The 15901-nt window shown below is 37.2% G+C and overlaps 1 protein-coding gene across 14 annotated transcripts in view; it reads left to right on the top strand.

Moving 5' to 3' along the window:
- The window catches only part of GTDC1 (glycosyltransferase like domain containing 1), a 197680-nt gene that overhangs the window by 25841 nt on the left and 155938 nt on the right, over nt 1-15901 (top strand). For 2 of the 14 annotated variants that reach the window (XM_068949313.1, XM_068949308.1), the window contains exon 3: nt 1468-1552. The exons of 10 other annotated variants lie outside the window; for them this stretch is intronic. The gene's annotated coding sequence lies outside the window, so the exon portion shown is untranslated. Of the gene's footprint in view, nt 1-1467; nt 1553-2379; nt 2485-11713; nt 11887-12900; nt 13039-13583; nt 13640-15901 lie in introns of all 14 variants that reach the window. 2 more of the 14 variants (XM_068949304.1, XM_068949314.1) reach the window with 2 other exon arrangements.

The raw sequence follows: 15901 nt of genomic DNA, 5'->3' as shown, positions 1-15901 counted from the left end.
TACTTCATTCTGTTTTCTCCTCTTCTATCTCATTTTATGTTTGGAATAGAAAGTTCACATCCACTTTGCTAAAGATGGTGAAGGAGTGATTTCTGAAATTAAATATTAAATAAAAAAATTAAAATAAACAGATCTAGACATCACATCATAGGATCTTTAGAGAACTGTCTCAGGATCCTCTAGAACCACTCATGTTAATTGTTGTATATCTTGTAAACTGTGCATATTTCAAAGTACTGGAAGACTTCCAAAAAGCTTCTATATTTAAGAGGCAAAAAGGATGTCATGGCGGATTTAGCCCTGGACAAAATAGTAAAGTAGAGGTTAATTTGGACTTGTGTCAGTGAACACTTAAAAGCTTTTTAAAAAAAAAAAAGTGTGTGTGTGTATGTTTATATATATCAAATTTATAAACAGGAATATATATATATATATATAAATAAAATTAATGACAGTCATTATGGCATCATGATAGGGAAGCTTTGTAAGACAAAGCTTCTTTTTCTTTTTCTTTTTTCTTTTTTAAATACAATTATGTGCCTGGCCTATGTTGCTATATTAAACTGTTCTGTGTATGTGTGTGTTTTTTTTCCCCTAACTTACTTCAACAGTATTTTGATTTTATGGAATTGAGACACACACAAGATTAAAAATGCCCTTTTAATAGGATGAGAAAGAGTACAGGTAGTGGGTCTACCTTATATTCGTGACCCCCTAACAATTGACAGTTTTGCTACTATATTTTTCAAATTATGCAAAGGAATAGTGGAGAAATATGTAATGAAAGTGCTGTACAGTTTGTTGCATATTTCAGTGGTCAAATCATAGTAAAACTATAGCTGTGTTAGACAAGGCGATCTCCAGAGGAGTCTTCCAATCTCAGCTGTCCTGTGATTCCAAGGAAGACTTGGGGGTCGTCTGTGATGATTATAATTCCATGGCAAAAGGGCTAATGCAGTCCTTATACAAAAGAGAGCATGAAGTAGACAAATACATAAGATCTTTACTTCAACTTATGTGGCACTGTAAGACCACCATTAATATATTGCCTTGAATTCTGCTTTAGCTGGTGTATTTTCCAGACGTGCTTAGAATGCTAACAGTGGCCACCTACTACTGAGTGGGCATTTAAATGCAGGTCAGGTTGGTAGGGACTTGGTGGAGGGGAGGCAAAGCTCACTAGCCTCTTCACCTGTTAGGTTCGCTTACTTAATGGCTGATCAAATCCTACCTACTCATTATGAGCAATGGGTTTAAGTGATTCTGTGAACTCTTGCCTTTTTTTGTAGACATTTCTGGACTAAAGAAAGTACTTGGGATAAATATTTGGTTGAGTGGTACTAAGTGTAGTATTTGGATTCAGAGCCTAAAACAGTTAGGAAGTTAAACCAGATGATTTTATGCATATATATTAAATATACATATATATTTATATATATAAATATTCTTTACCTTAAATTCAAATAGAATTTAAAAGAACCCTATTAGAATTTGGAAGACTTCACTTTATCCCGCGTCCACTGGACAGAAATGGATGGAGCACCCAGGGGAGGTATGTTGCTTACCGCTGAGATTGAGGTCCAGAACTGCTTTATGAGGACATGCAAAGCAGCACAGCCTAGTATTTAGATAAAAAAGTGAAAGCATGTTAATTCCTTGGTTTACAGACGGAAGAGACAGTACATGAGAGTTAAGTGGCTCACAGCCAGTAATGCCATAGAGAGTCCGGATCCTGAAATGCCTGCTCTTGCAGTTTGTTGTCTGTTCTCATGGGCTTCTGTGTCCACTTTCAGAGTACATTCATCAGTTCAGCTTCATCCTACGCAGTGGCTAATACTCTTAGCTGTTTGTTAAGGTGCTACCTTTCAGAAGATCATTGATGGATCAAGTTAAACTGCTTTCCTTATCTCTGTGTGTAACGTTTGAGCTGGCAGAGGAGACTACAGTAAGGAGTTCAGTGTGCACGTTCTGGAGACCACCTTTCCTCATCTGTCTCGGTTACGCATGGGCTCGACACTAGCTGGCTCTGTTAAGAAAAGGAAACTTGATTGTCTTTTGTGCCTGGGTCAATGAGTATGGAGTTCTTAATGTTTGGTACATGTCTCCTAATGATTTTTCCTGTGCTTGCCTGTGAAATGATGATACAGTTCACAGTGCACTTCTAAGGTATGATATGGCTAAGAAGGTAACAGGTTTCAGAAATCAGAAAGGAATTTTTCCCTCAGGACAGTATTAGCAACATGTTTGCCAACTTGTGTCTTTATCCCTTTTAATCAAAACTCAGAATCAAATGTTGCAACTGAAAACTTCAGAAGTGAAAATTTTTAAAATTATGAATGAGGTGTGACCATTAACAACTGTACTGTACTTGTAATTCAGGTAGGCCATCTTCATATGTCTGTACATGAGTGATGAACCAGAGAGACTGGTGGACCGCACAGCGGTGTAGGAAGAGATGACCATAATATCTGGCCATTCAGACAGGTACTTGCTATTTACACTACCACTGTCACAGAAAAAGTGTCAAAGGATTTGGAAAAGTGCTGGATGCCACTGATCAAGCTAACGGCGGTCAGCAATGAGTACTGATGTAACTGAGGCTGCAGTAAAGAGACCATGCCTTATAGTTTTGGTGGGGAAGATTTGTTTTCCTCCACATGAGAATTAATATAGTTAATTGCATCTTCCAGTTTGAAAGACTGAATGAATTTTTTGTGTTATTTTTCAGCTTTTCTTGAAACCATGATCGTTCTTTTGAGAACTTGAGAATTTTGCATGTAGCATAAGCTTCAGTCAGTGTTTTAAGGGATGCTCCTTCCCCCCCCCCCCACCCCGCGAAAATCTCTAACAATTAAACTAGCTAGGATTGCCACTCTTAAGGGAAAGTTTAGTGTTTCATCTTTGCAGCTTCTGTGTATGCATGTAAAACTGCTTTAAGACTGGTCCATTATGAAAATCAGCTGATGTGATCACAGTGTATGTCAGTGTTGTTCCTCCTTCTTTTCCCTTTCTTTTCCAATAACTTTGGAACTCATCAGCCAGCTAGAACTAAATTTGACAGAAAAGTAACAAGCTTAAAGGTTTTAAGTTCCTATGTGTTAGTTTAAAATAAGTGATCGAGTAATGAGAAGAAACTATTATAGGCCACAATGAGGGAATGGCGCCGATGTAAGCTCTTACCAGACAGCAAGAAAAAATTCAAATATTTATTAAATTGCTTTGCTTATATTGACATGTATTTTTTTCTAGTGTCTTAACTGATTTATTGATTTGACTCTTCAAGGCATCAGAACTGTGCTGGCTCTATAACCTTGCATTGTAATAGCGTTATCTGGAGGTCTCCATAACATGGAGATTGCTCGGACTATTGCAGTCTGTTTTCTAATGAAGTTTTTATTAGCTTGTGGTACTTCCTCCTTGATCTTACCATCTCCTTATAGTAGTCTTTGTTCTTAGCACCTAGGCTTTTCAGGCAATTTTTATTTTTAAATTATTGGAAGTGTCATGTTAAGCTGTTTTTCAGCTGCTTTTTATTGTCAAGTTTTTTTTTCTATTTTTTCACACCTACCCTTTTAAAAAAGGTCAGGAATATTATAGAATTCTTTCAGTTGAGTGGTTAAGACTCTTAAAGGAGTAAATTGTGTAAGAACAATTTTTGATATTTTAAAATGTTATGAGGTGCAATCTATTAAGTAATGATACATCGTTCTGAATCTAATGTAGGCAAGACTTGTTTAGTTTGATCAGTTTTGGTGGCAGTCAGCATGTGAGATAGCAAAGCCAAGCAAGAAGAAGTCGTTGACAAAGCAGAATTTTGAAAAGCTTGGTTCTTGAGTTTTCCTTTAGGTATTACTAAAGAGTGAAATGCTAAAGGAAGTTTTTCTTGTGCTATGATATTTGCAATTTGTAGGTGACTACAGGCAGACTACATGCGTGAGATTGAAGGAAGTGGTGGAAGACACAAATTGTAACACGAAAACCAGGCTTTAGTTGTTCACCTAAACCCATTATCAGCAACCTGAAAAATGTCAAGGACTATATTTGTGTTTAAGTTATGAAATAACTTGTAATTAATATTAATTACTTATATTATAAACTCTACTATGTTGTAAGCTTAAACTTAGCTGCAGAAGTCAACACAAAACTCCAGACCCTTCCTTGTTCCCACACATTGCTTAGAAACATTAAGGTGCTTTCTCAATTGACAATTTTACCCCCTAATTCTTTTCCTTATATTCTGCGCTTGCTTCTTTTTGCTCTGTTTATTACCTATTACTGTTTATTTCCTATAATGCTTGTATCTGGTCTAGCTACGTTTGTGAACTCTTTGGGGCAGTGAGGAAGAGCCAGCTCCTGGCCTTGATGAAACTACTTTGGCAAGTGCAGGTTAGTTTTCAGACTGAGCTTAAACGTCCAGCTGGCGTTTCTATGGGCAGAGGCACTGCTGAATGACCCGGAGCTGGTGTAATCGGCTCGGCTCCGTTTTCCTTGCGTTTCTCGATGTTTAGGGTGTGCCAAGGGACGTGTTCTGGCGGCCCAAAGGGGTAATCAGACGTTCAGGAGTTTTAGTGGCTCTGACACCGCTTTTCACTTGCACAGAAGAGCAGGCCCTGCAGTAAGTAGCCTGGAGAGTTGGACAGAGACAGAAATAGCATACACCTAAAATAATACCTTCTTCCAGTGTGTGTGTCACAGAGGCCAGAGCGCAAGCACCCTGCATAGAGCTATGAAGAAACAGCCTAGCTTAGGAAGAGCAATGTCCCTTTAAACCCAAATTAATGAAAGCTAGCAAGTACTTATTTGATGTGATGGTGGGTGGGAATGACATGCTAGTTCACACAAGTATTATACATCATGCAAATGTGTACCGTTTATGGTAAAAAGAACATTGTATCTTACTAAGACAGTAATATGATTAGTATTATGTAAAATACAGGAGGATTTCAAAGGCTTTTAATTCTTTACTGAACTGCTATTTTCAGAAATGATTCTGAAATTTAGGTACCCAAGTCTCGTTGCAACTCGATCAGATTTAGATGCCTCCTTTTGAAAATGTGGCTCAAGTTATTTATGTTTTTTTCTGAAATACTTCATGGTTAGTTTCATATGGGGTAAACCATATAGGAGGGGCAACATGCATTGAAATACCACTAGCATTTGGAGAGTAATCACTAGTCCAATAGCACACCTACATTTATTTATGTGAATGAAGATCAGGCTAACTGTGGAGTGCAAAGACTGCCAGCACTCCTCGCAAATGACAAGCTTCCATGTTCTCGTTTATCTGTAGTGTGCGTATACTGGGAAGGTGAGCACAACCTGTCCATCTGTAATCTGCCTCAGGCTTCATTGTGCAGTTAAGTGGCTCCATAAGACTTAGTGATTTCCATGCATAGTCTTTGATATGCAAGTGTCATGTTATTGTGAAGTGTAAAAGGAAATTTAGGGTTATCTCTGCTGCTGGCTTCTTGGTTGCTGCACTGCGATGCTAATAAAAATACAAGGTAGCATACAGTTAGCAGAATTCTAAAGTTGACTGACTTTTTAGCTAAATGAAAGTATTCTGATAATATGTTTTGTTAATTATTATTGAAATAATTAAAAAATACTCACTAAAGACTTCCTAACCATTCATGAGTACAAAAAATCTGGTTCGGTTCCAAATATGAAATTACCAAATTGTTTCATCTATATCTATGATCTTACGTATATAAATGGCAATAAAGAGAGAATTCTTTTTACTTCAAAAGAAAAAACCCTTCATATTGTTTTTCTTTGAATGCAGATGTTTACCTTTATCAATGTATTTCCAATGTGACTGTGACTACCATGTTGGTGTATGAATAGGCTGTTACTACATCATGTTAGTGCAAGTCCTGTATGCAGACACTTAAGTTTGTGTGTGTATGTATTCACTTTGTTTCATGATAGATGTGAAGATTAACATGAGGATTTTAAAAGTGTTGTGATATGTTAATAATGTTGCTCAAGGTTAGGTGAATACTGAAACTGGATAAGGTTTTGATGGGTTGAGATAATTCACAATTTTTTTGGTATTTCTGAGTTAAAAAAAATTAATTCATATCATAATCATATTCCTGAACCAAAATGATGCAAATATTCAACTTTATCAGTGCATGAAGCAGTTGTAGCAGGTACCTGTAAAAATGTGGTTGCTGGATGCTGTTGACTTCTTAAACAAGAAACGAGGTTTGCATTCTTGGCTATGGAAGTCTAGAAGAATGAGCGCCTCCGAGGGCTTTCCTCTCGTGGACTTCTCCCAGCTACCTCTCTTCTAAGCAGCTTGCGTGAACAGGAGCGAGCCTTTCCTACTGCACTGTCTGACCATACAGCTTGTCCTTTGTGCCCTCCGGACGAATGGTAGGAGGAAACTGAGTTGTTGATTGCCACCTGGACTGTGCTGTGCATCTGTGTACTCGGATGCATTTTCTTGTTTGAAAACGTTTTCTTTGAATCTGTACATTTTTCTTGTGTGGTCATTTGTTCTTTTCACAAAGGACATGCAACTATTTTAAACTGAATGCATTTCATTTTTAGCAAGGACACTTTTTAAAAACAAAAACCTATAGGAAGCATGACTAGTGAAGTAAGAATTTTTTAGAATAATTTATTGGGGACTTGCAGATGATAAAGCATGATTCAAAACTAGGCAAAAATCCAAAATATTCTGTTATTAGGGTTTTTTTCGATGCTTATTTATCAGTGAATTATGAAAATGTAGTTCTTAAAAATTTGTGGAATATGTCTTAGTACAAGCAGAACAACAATATCCTGTGTTTAAGTGGTAGCAGTAATGAGTACAAACAGTTTTGAATCATGTGGTTGCAGCCATGAAAGTACTTGAGAGACTGAAACTAGAACCCTTTCTAGCACTTCCATCTGCATACCTGTAATTCACATCATCTTGAAAAAGGACTTTACCACACACTTGCATAGTGCATATTGAAAGCGCATATATCAAATGTCAGGCTGCACTTTGGTTGGGAAGTGGCTGCGGTGTGGGGGAAGATGTCTTTAATTTTTTCAGAGCAGTGTAACATGGGCTTTCCCCATGCAGAAGAAAAGGCAATTGCAGAACAAGTGTTGGTGCTTTACATGTGCTCATGCATGTTTATACATAGGCTATATTTTTTTTTTTTTTGACAACTTGAATTTGAATATTATCTACTGGAAAATTCACGATTCTGGTAAATAGCTAATAATTATTTTCAGGTGATTTCCAGTATGTACTTTCATTAACTCACTGTTCCAGCATGTTTTTTAAAAACATCATCTCATGTTTTTTGATGAGACAAGAGAGGTAGACACTCAGACATTTACTAGGAAACAAAAGCTGCATAGGCGTTGGCCACAGCCTGCAAGTGTGCTACCACTTCGTCACAGCCAGCAAGCTTGTTAGGACCCTGGTGTAGCCAGAATAGCTTTTGCAGAAGTGAATGTCAGAATACAAATTTTCTGTTTGATTTTAATGTTTGGTACGTATATTTGTATGTAAATAGCAGGGCCATTCAAAGCATATCTTAAAGGTGTGTACAGGGGTCATGTTAAAAACAGTTAAAACATCTCACTTAGGATGGATTTGGAAATGTTCCAAATATGGACTTAATGGGGAAAAATGTTCACTTAAGGGATATTTAGCTTATGCAAAACGATAGTTTTACTAGATTAGGGATTCTGTAACGGATAGAGATGCAGATCTGTAGGAAGCAATATTCTCATCAGGATTCGGGATAGGCTTATTTTACTGCTTTGTTAATGCAGCAGCAGCTGAAAGTGAAATCCTACAACTTAAAACAGTGTTTTCCTTTTTCAGAAGATAAATACCCAGATTTTAATGAGGCCAGAAGATTCACTGGGTAGCGTTTCTGGCACCGTCTGCTTACCAGAATCACTGAACCACCCATCGATGTCATTTATTTAATTGATGGAGAGTGAAGAGCGGAACTGATGCCACTCTTAAGGGTGGAACCTACAACTTCAGCAGAGATCGTGGCCTCTGCTAACCTGGGGAGGGCATAAACATCCTGCAGGAAAATCAGAATTTGCACTGTGATAACTCTGAAACATTAAAGTTTGTTAGGCCAGTTAGCTCATCTTGATTTGGAACAGAAACTAAAAACCATCCTTGCAACTAGGAGGGAAGCCTAAAGAGGAAATAGTGACTTAAAATGTACTTTCATCTTTTGCACTGGAGGAAGCTAAAGTGGTTTTGTTGTTGTTTTTTAAACCTTTTATGCAGAAAAACTATTTTTTGGGTCAAGTTGCACATTTTTAGACAGTTTGGTTAGTCTTAAAATGTGTAAGTGAATGTATAGTTGTAAAAGCATGTAATGAAAGCTGATTTTGTTTTGTGGTCAGTAAAAAGTTATTAGTGTTTATTCTGTCAGGTTATTTGTTGGCATCTAAAAAATCCATATACGTCTATTTTTTGTAGAACTATCATGAAAATGAAATTATCATTGTAAACCATACAGTTTTGACAATAAGAAAGGCCCTTCAGTGTTTGAAGCCTGATAGATCTTCCACAGAAGTTGAGACTATAAACATTTCATGGCACAGGATGAATTGCTGGCATCCAAACATAAATTTTGGAAAGAAAATGAAAGTGTTTGTTATAAGTGAATGGAAGCCTGCATCTTCGCATGCCTTGAATTTGAACTGGAGAAAGGAAGAGCCATGTAGTATTTTGATAACTTCTAATGGACTGGAAGAATACAAACTGCAGGTGACTTGGACATTACCTGGCAAATACCCTGTTTATGACCTGATCTTGTAAAATAGGACTTTCTGTTCAGTTATCCCAGACTAACTGTTGAACAACTAATTTTACCTAAGCTTACCAGATATTTCTATTTGTTTAGTCATTTTGGGGAGAGAGAGAGGTAGAAGACAATGGGCCCAAACGACAATCTTAAATTTTTTGGAATAAAAAAAGAAATGGAGGGAGAGAAGTATTTTTATATTCATTTTATATTCTATTCATTCTTTGAAAATTAAAACACAGGAAGGAAACTGACATCATTTTACTTTTTCAATCTAGTTTACTCATGTTAAACTTGTTGTTATCAGTTCGGAATGGCTATTTTCACTTGCTCACAAAAATGGATGAAAGAGCCTTGCAGATTGTTAAAGACCCTCTAAAAACCCTTTACGTTTAAGGTGAATTAGTGGTTTGAGCAGCTTGTTTTCAGTTATGTTGTCATAGGTATTAAATGTGATTGCTCCTTTGTAAGGATTTCCGCTTTCTGTTAAGCGAATCAAAGGGTAGGTCTTTGCAGAGGAAGCAGGTGGTGTGTTTTAGGGATGTGGCAACCATACCTGTACCAGGTTAGTCTGGGTATGCCGGGTAACAGTAGCAGTGAAGAAGCAGTGATACAGGATTCACCTGTGGCAGCAGCTCTGTTACCTACTGTGCATTCTTGGAAAATGCTTATCCTGGTCGCTGAAGCTTTATCCTGACTTTGTTGTTTTATCTCTGCTAGCTAGATTAAGCTAGTTTAGATCCTGGTGCTTGCTACTAGTCACACCTTTCTCGTGGTGTGTAAAAGTACCTTAAGCGTGAGGTGCCAGCGAGTTTTAATGATACATGCTACTTATTGGTTTAGTGATACATGCTACTCGTTGATTTATGTTTAACTCTGCTTCACTTTAAATTGAGACATCCGTTCTAGGCTCCCTCTTTATAAGGGCCTACGTTATGAGGTATTTCATACCTTGGAAGAAGCCCTAAGCCCTAGAAATTTTAGGACTGGGGAAGATCCAAAAGGTTGTCTTTTTAAATCAATTTTGAGCAGTTAGGCCTTTTCCTGTAATGATGGTCAGTTCATTGATTAAGAGAATAATTTTTCTGGTATTGAATAAACGCGTTTCATGTTACCAGTATGGAAAAAATGGAAACACTTCATAATAGGCATGAAAGGTGCAGCTGACTAAGGCCCTAAGCTTCATTGTGTTGTACACTAAAACTGTTTTGACATGGACTTGTAAATAACTTCATACGTGAGACGGACAGTAAATAAAATGGGAGCTGGCCACTCGACTGCCTAATGTTGCTATCGCTCACAAAGATTTGCGAGAATGAGGCCTTTGCATTTATCTTTCTGTGAGCGTAGTGAAGTCTTGAAAAACCCTTGAATGAGTAGGACCCTCCCTCCCCCAAACTGCTTGGGCAAGTAATGCTTTCAAAACCTCTGCAGCGACATGTGTGAAAAGTATTTTGGGAGTGAATAGCAGTTTCTGGTATTGTTTTACTTGCATTACTAATCGCATCTTTTAGCGTTGCTTTTTATTTAGTATCATTTCACTAAAACTTGGTTTACCTCTAGCTTGAAAGGCTGGCTTTAAAGCTATGTGCAGAGTCTGATTTTCTTTTGCAATCTGTTTGCAGACTGTCACTGCTGTTTTTAATTAATTTTTTTTACAATATTTTCTTTGAACTTTTGAAATTTGTAGCTGTAAACTGTGTCTAAAAATCGTATTTGAATTGCTGTTTTATTATTTAGTCTTGCATATCTGTGAATCTAAATAAAATAGTCATTTAGTGAGGAAAGAGTTAATAACAAAACATTATAAATAGTGTTTGAAGAGGTCGTTAGTTTTGCTCAGGAAGTTACTCTTTTCTAGAATTTGTGCTGCCTCATTATTTGTAATATTGAAACTGCTCCATACCAATCACATAAAGAAATGAAAGTAATGTTTACAATTCTGTATGGAAAATACTGAGTTAGACTTAGTGGGACAAATTCTGCTTTCAAGTAAATAGTGTAAACCTGGAGCATTGCATGGAGTGTCATTAAACCCGGTCCTGATTATTTTAACATGACTGCAAACAAACTTGTTTATATATTTTTCTGGAATAGTTAGTTTTAGTGGAAAGGTGCCGCTTTTGAGCATTTTGTGAACCAGAGTCAAAGTTTATTCTTCAAAGTTTATGGCTAAAACACCTCCAACGTTAATGTCAACTAGTCAAAAACTAGGATGAAAGTATTTGGAGAGCTACACGCGACGCTGCTGTAGGAGCTCTTGTGTATGTTGCTAGATGATGGGTTTTCCTGCAGCAGTGCTATAGCTGTGTAATAAGGGCCATTTCAGTTCTTTTACTTCACTGGTGGGAGGTAAAGGTGTTTTGATTTCTGGTGGCCACTAAACTTCCTTTATCTCTGCCATAGTTGGCTAATTAACCTTGATTTAAATGTATTCCAGTTTGAGTAATTCCATTTTTACCCACCTTAAAATTCGCTCTGCAGTCTTGGTCTAATAGGATAATGGTATTCTTTATTTCATAGCAGTCTGCTGACTGTAGCCATGAGTTATTGCCATTATGGCACGTTTTTGCAGGTTTTAGTTCTAATTTTTTGAAAGGGTTTAGAAGCTTTTGGATTTTGATGTTTAGTAATGAAAGATCCTTAAGTTAATCTTTGTTCATCTTCTCAGCACAGGTTAAATCATCTTTTTAGACTGTTCCATTAATATAAAGTTGACTTAAAATTGCCTTTTGGCACCTAGGGATTTTTCATTTAAAGAAGAATGACACAATGTTGTAAAGCAGCAGTGGAAACAAGGTGGCATAAAGTAGACATGCCTGAGGAATCATGCTTTGGCCAGTGGTTCAGTACTTAGGGTGCACCTTCTGATGCAATTTAGAGAAGCTCCCTTAGATTATGACGTAGTACTCTCTCTCTTTTTCTTGTAGGTTTGACAGTTGGCAGAAATCATCCGGATTCAGTACTTTGCTTCATATGTTTTGTCATATACCCGAGGAAAAACTCCTTATCATCAAAGAGAGTAGGATATTATTGCACTTCTGATGACATTGGACTGTATGCCCTGTAGTACTATGAGAATTTTTTTTAGGATTAATATCAGGTAGGTCTGTGTCCTCCAACATCACCCCCCACCGCCACCAAACCTGCTTTTTGTAATAGCATCAGTGCAACAAGATGAATTTGATAATTGTAGGTAAATTTTGTTTTCAGATGAGTCATCAAGATAGTTATGATAGTACTGCAAAACCAAAGAGTTTTCCTCAGATATTACAACTTGCACATTTCTTTTCTTTTTAGAAAGTATCAATATTTTCATCAAATAACTGTCTCTGTTAAATGTCAATATTACCATTTAACTTGTCTCTTAGACAGTATGAAAACACTTCTTGGAAGTCACAGTTTCCTAACTGCTGACACTTCTCTCTTAGTGGCATCTTTCACAAATTACAGTGTGGTTCTTTTTGAATGTAAAGCAGTTTGATAATGCTACAAATGCTTTGGAGTATATCAGCAAGATGTTATACTGAAAGACTTCAAGAGGCAATACGTTAGGCAACAAGCAGTAGCGATACCTGTAGAGAGCACCATACGTGTCCTTAAGCAAAAGATAGTAATTAGTTGCTTGTATTTCCCTGCAAACTATCCCGAGTGTTGATGGTTATGAATTGCAAAGATCACGGCGGTACCAACTCCGTCTCCGAGCTGCTGGAGTTGTTTATGCCTATTCAATTTTTAATGCACCTATATGATGTTTTGATGTCGGGCATTTAGTCCACAGGGATTCACATGCTCTAATTGTACCTCCTGTGATTTAAATACAAAAGTAAGGATAGTTCTTCAAAGTATTTTAAGTGCTAACTTCCACTTTGGTATTAATACTAAGCAGTGAGAACATCGCTAAAGTATGTTCATGTTTTGTTGGCTGCATGTGATGTGGTTGCTTCTGTCGTGGTTGTGGGATGTTGGTCATTAAAGGTATCGAAATACCTGCTGTTAAGGATAGCCTGCCGAGCTACAAGTTACCCAGCATTTGTTACCGTGTAACAATTTGTAACAAATTGTACCTGATTTGCTAAATATTTCATAGACATTCAGATCACCTTTTGCATTTCAGTCGAAAGAAAATACTTGCCTAGAACTGCCTCTGTTCAGTGTTAACCTGATGGCAGCGACGGCAGATCTGTTACAGTGCTGTGTTGTTTCATAAAGCAGCGCGAGAATTGTTTGACGCGAAGAGGAGTTAACGCGTGAGGTATGTGTATCGGTTAACTCAAACGAGGCGCGCGTCGGAGCGTTGGTGTTGCGTTGGTGTAGACTACTGGCGCTGCAACCGTTCTGCTGCTGCAGAAGTCTTGGCGTTTCGCTGCTTGCGCTTGTAAATACCATTAAGAGTGGAGCTCCGGCGAGCCTAGCTGTTCAGAAGCCCTCTGCTAGGGCTGGTGTGGCGATCTGGAGGGGGCCTTTTTGTGCTCGCTGAATTTTGGGGCTGGGGGGTAAAATTCTGTCCTCTTTCTGACTGGAAGATGTTAACAAAACAAATCTTAGTGCAGAAACACCTTGGGTTATCAGGTTTGATTTGTCTAGCAAAAATATTTGAAGTTGAGAGTGGGAGGAAACGGTAACAGTTACTTTATTTTGTTTCACAGAATTAAAGAAAGAGGATATTGGGAAAAATCATGTATTACCTGAACCGTGTAATTTAAGTCTGAGCTATTGCCACTGAATTATAAGAGTGGGAGGAGTTTGTTAGTCACTGTGGAAAGCAAAATGTCAAAATGACTAATTATGCTGTTACAGGAAAGAGGAGATATGGCTAATTCCTGAGAAGCAGAACAGTTCTTTCAAGAGCTATGGTAAGACTATCCCCCAATATAAATACAGCAAATACTATTTCAGTATAATTACATTAGTTGCCCTAGTAACTTTTAGAAGATTACATCACAATTTCTCGCATGGGACAACGTTGGCAGGGTATTATAAGTAGTAAACATTGATGTGTTCAAGACGTGAAACAGCTTAGATGTGTGTTATACCTGCTCCTCTGTGGTTTTAGTCAAAATAAAAATATTTATGTGTGTGTTTCACTTCTGCCCTATTCTGAGAAAGCTCACTGGAGGAACATCTTTATGAAGCAAAGTATTTGTTAGTCTCCTCCATTTCTCAAACGCTAATATATTTTTCTTCTGAACACTTTTGTTCACCGTTCTAGGCCTTTTTTCCCCCCTCTGTTATTGAAACTATGGGATAATGGATATTGCTAAATGATTATGTCACGAAGCTTAACATGAACAGCTGAAGGTCTTGCAGCTCTTTGCTCAGGTTAGTCTGGCAGAAGCAGGACCAGCAGAGTTTTTAAACTGTGGCCCTGTAATCAAACACTTTTGCACTTTTGATTATAATCACGGAAGCAGTCCCATTTCAGTCATGTGCCTTTCTGAAAAACTGCCTTTTCTCATAATGTTTTAAGCCAGCTTGCACTTAGCTTATGCTTTTCTGCATATCAGATAATTTCTTAGATAAGAGATACTGTATCGTGTTGGTAGCATCTATCACAGGTTTTCATTAATCTTCCTGTCCTTGTGATTTTGAAAAGCTTTTTGATGTTTTTGAATTGTGCTGCATTAGTACATGAAGAGTTAATTTCACCTTAAATGTTTCTCAAATGATAATGTGGGCCATGAGCTTTCCTGTTGGATGTTTCCTCTGCTAGTTACTTATTTCCTTTGGCAAAATTATGTTACTCTTCTTCTGTAAGCAACTATTTAGTATCTATTAATTTTGGGGGACTGAATTCCCTGATTTCAAACAAAACAACTGATTTTATGAACACTTAAAAAAAACACAACCAGAGAAATAGGCTGATTTAATTCTGCCAAATGCAGTCCTGCTGCAACACACATCATTTAAAAAAAAAAAAAGACTATTCATAAAAACACTATTGATTTATTGTTTAACATAGGGGCTACTAGAAGCCCCATAACTTGCTAATTTTGCAATTATGTTAAAACTGAAATGTTTCTGTAGACAAAGGTTTGACTTGCAGTAAGGATGTTACTAGAATAATACAGGAAATTATCTGAAATAGTAAGGCAGTTCTTTTGTTGTAGTAGTATTTAATTTTCTAAAACCTTTAAGCAGAAATAAATATACAAGTAAAAAGGTGATCTGCTTTGTATGTATGTAAATGTGAATTGCACTTAAATAGCCGATATATTGCTTGCTTTTAAAGTTTAGAATCACTTAAATAACAGCTGTGCTCATAATAGTTCTGTAATAAAATGATTTTTCACAACTGTGAAAAGAAAAGTAATTTATAGAGGGTCCCACACAAAACAGATAAACACGAATTTTCTTCTTCCGCGAGAGGTGAGCAGTTGCTGCACAGTATTACTACTACTGAGATAGTTGATTCATTCCTTTAGTATGCAAATTTTAAGTATGCAAAGATTCAGTACTTTTATTTAAGAAATATGCCTAGAGGCTGTATTGGTAGGCTTTGGGGAGATATCTGGTTTGGTGTGAAATAAATAGTTGTTAAAAGATCACATGAATTTAGGTCTTAGAAGATGAAAAGTGCTGCTGTGAGCGTTTGAGAAAACCCTCCTGTACCTGGCATGCGAGGATGCCGCTTCATTTGGTTTTTCAAAGAAATCTTGCCAACCTCTCAGTAAATCAAAAAGCTACAGGCTGGGTTGGGGAGTGAGGAAGAGAATAGCGGCAAGGTGTCAACTTAAACTTCACAATTAGGACTTTAATTTCCGACACCCACAGCCCAAACCTCTGGGGTCTGATTGCTGAAGAAAATACTCTTCTTGATGGAGTATTGGCTTTTACTGAAACTTGTATCTTCAGGTCATTTGAGTGCTTTTCAGTGAATAGATTTAAATGTATAATCCAGGTCTGTGTGCCAGGCATAGGCATCCAAGTTTGATGAAATGGGAGGAGAAGAATATCTTGAAAGCATTTGAGAGAAAGAATGCTTTGGTACTTGTGGCTGATGTGGAAGATTTGTCTTGCTAAAGAAAACAAAATGTTTACTTAGCTTATGCTATTCGCTGCCTAATGTGGGAAAATGGTGGCTCACATTTTAATAAATAGTTACAAAATATAATACC

The sequence above is a fragment of the Struthio camelus genome, chromosome 6 (genome assembly GCF_040807025.1).
Source record: "Struthio camelus isolate bStrCam1 chromosome 6, bStrCam1.hap1, whole genome shotgun sequence".
NCBI lineage: Eukaryota > Metazoa > Chordata > Aves > Struthioniformes > Struthionidae > Struthio > Struthio camelus.
Note: the sequence above shows the minus strand (reverse complement) of the source record. Positions and strands in the feature narration are given on the sequence as shown.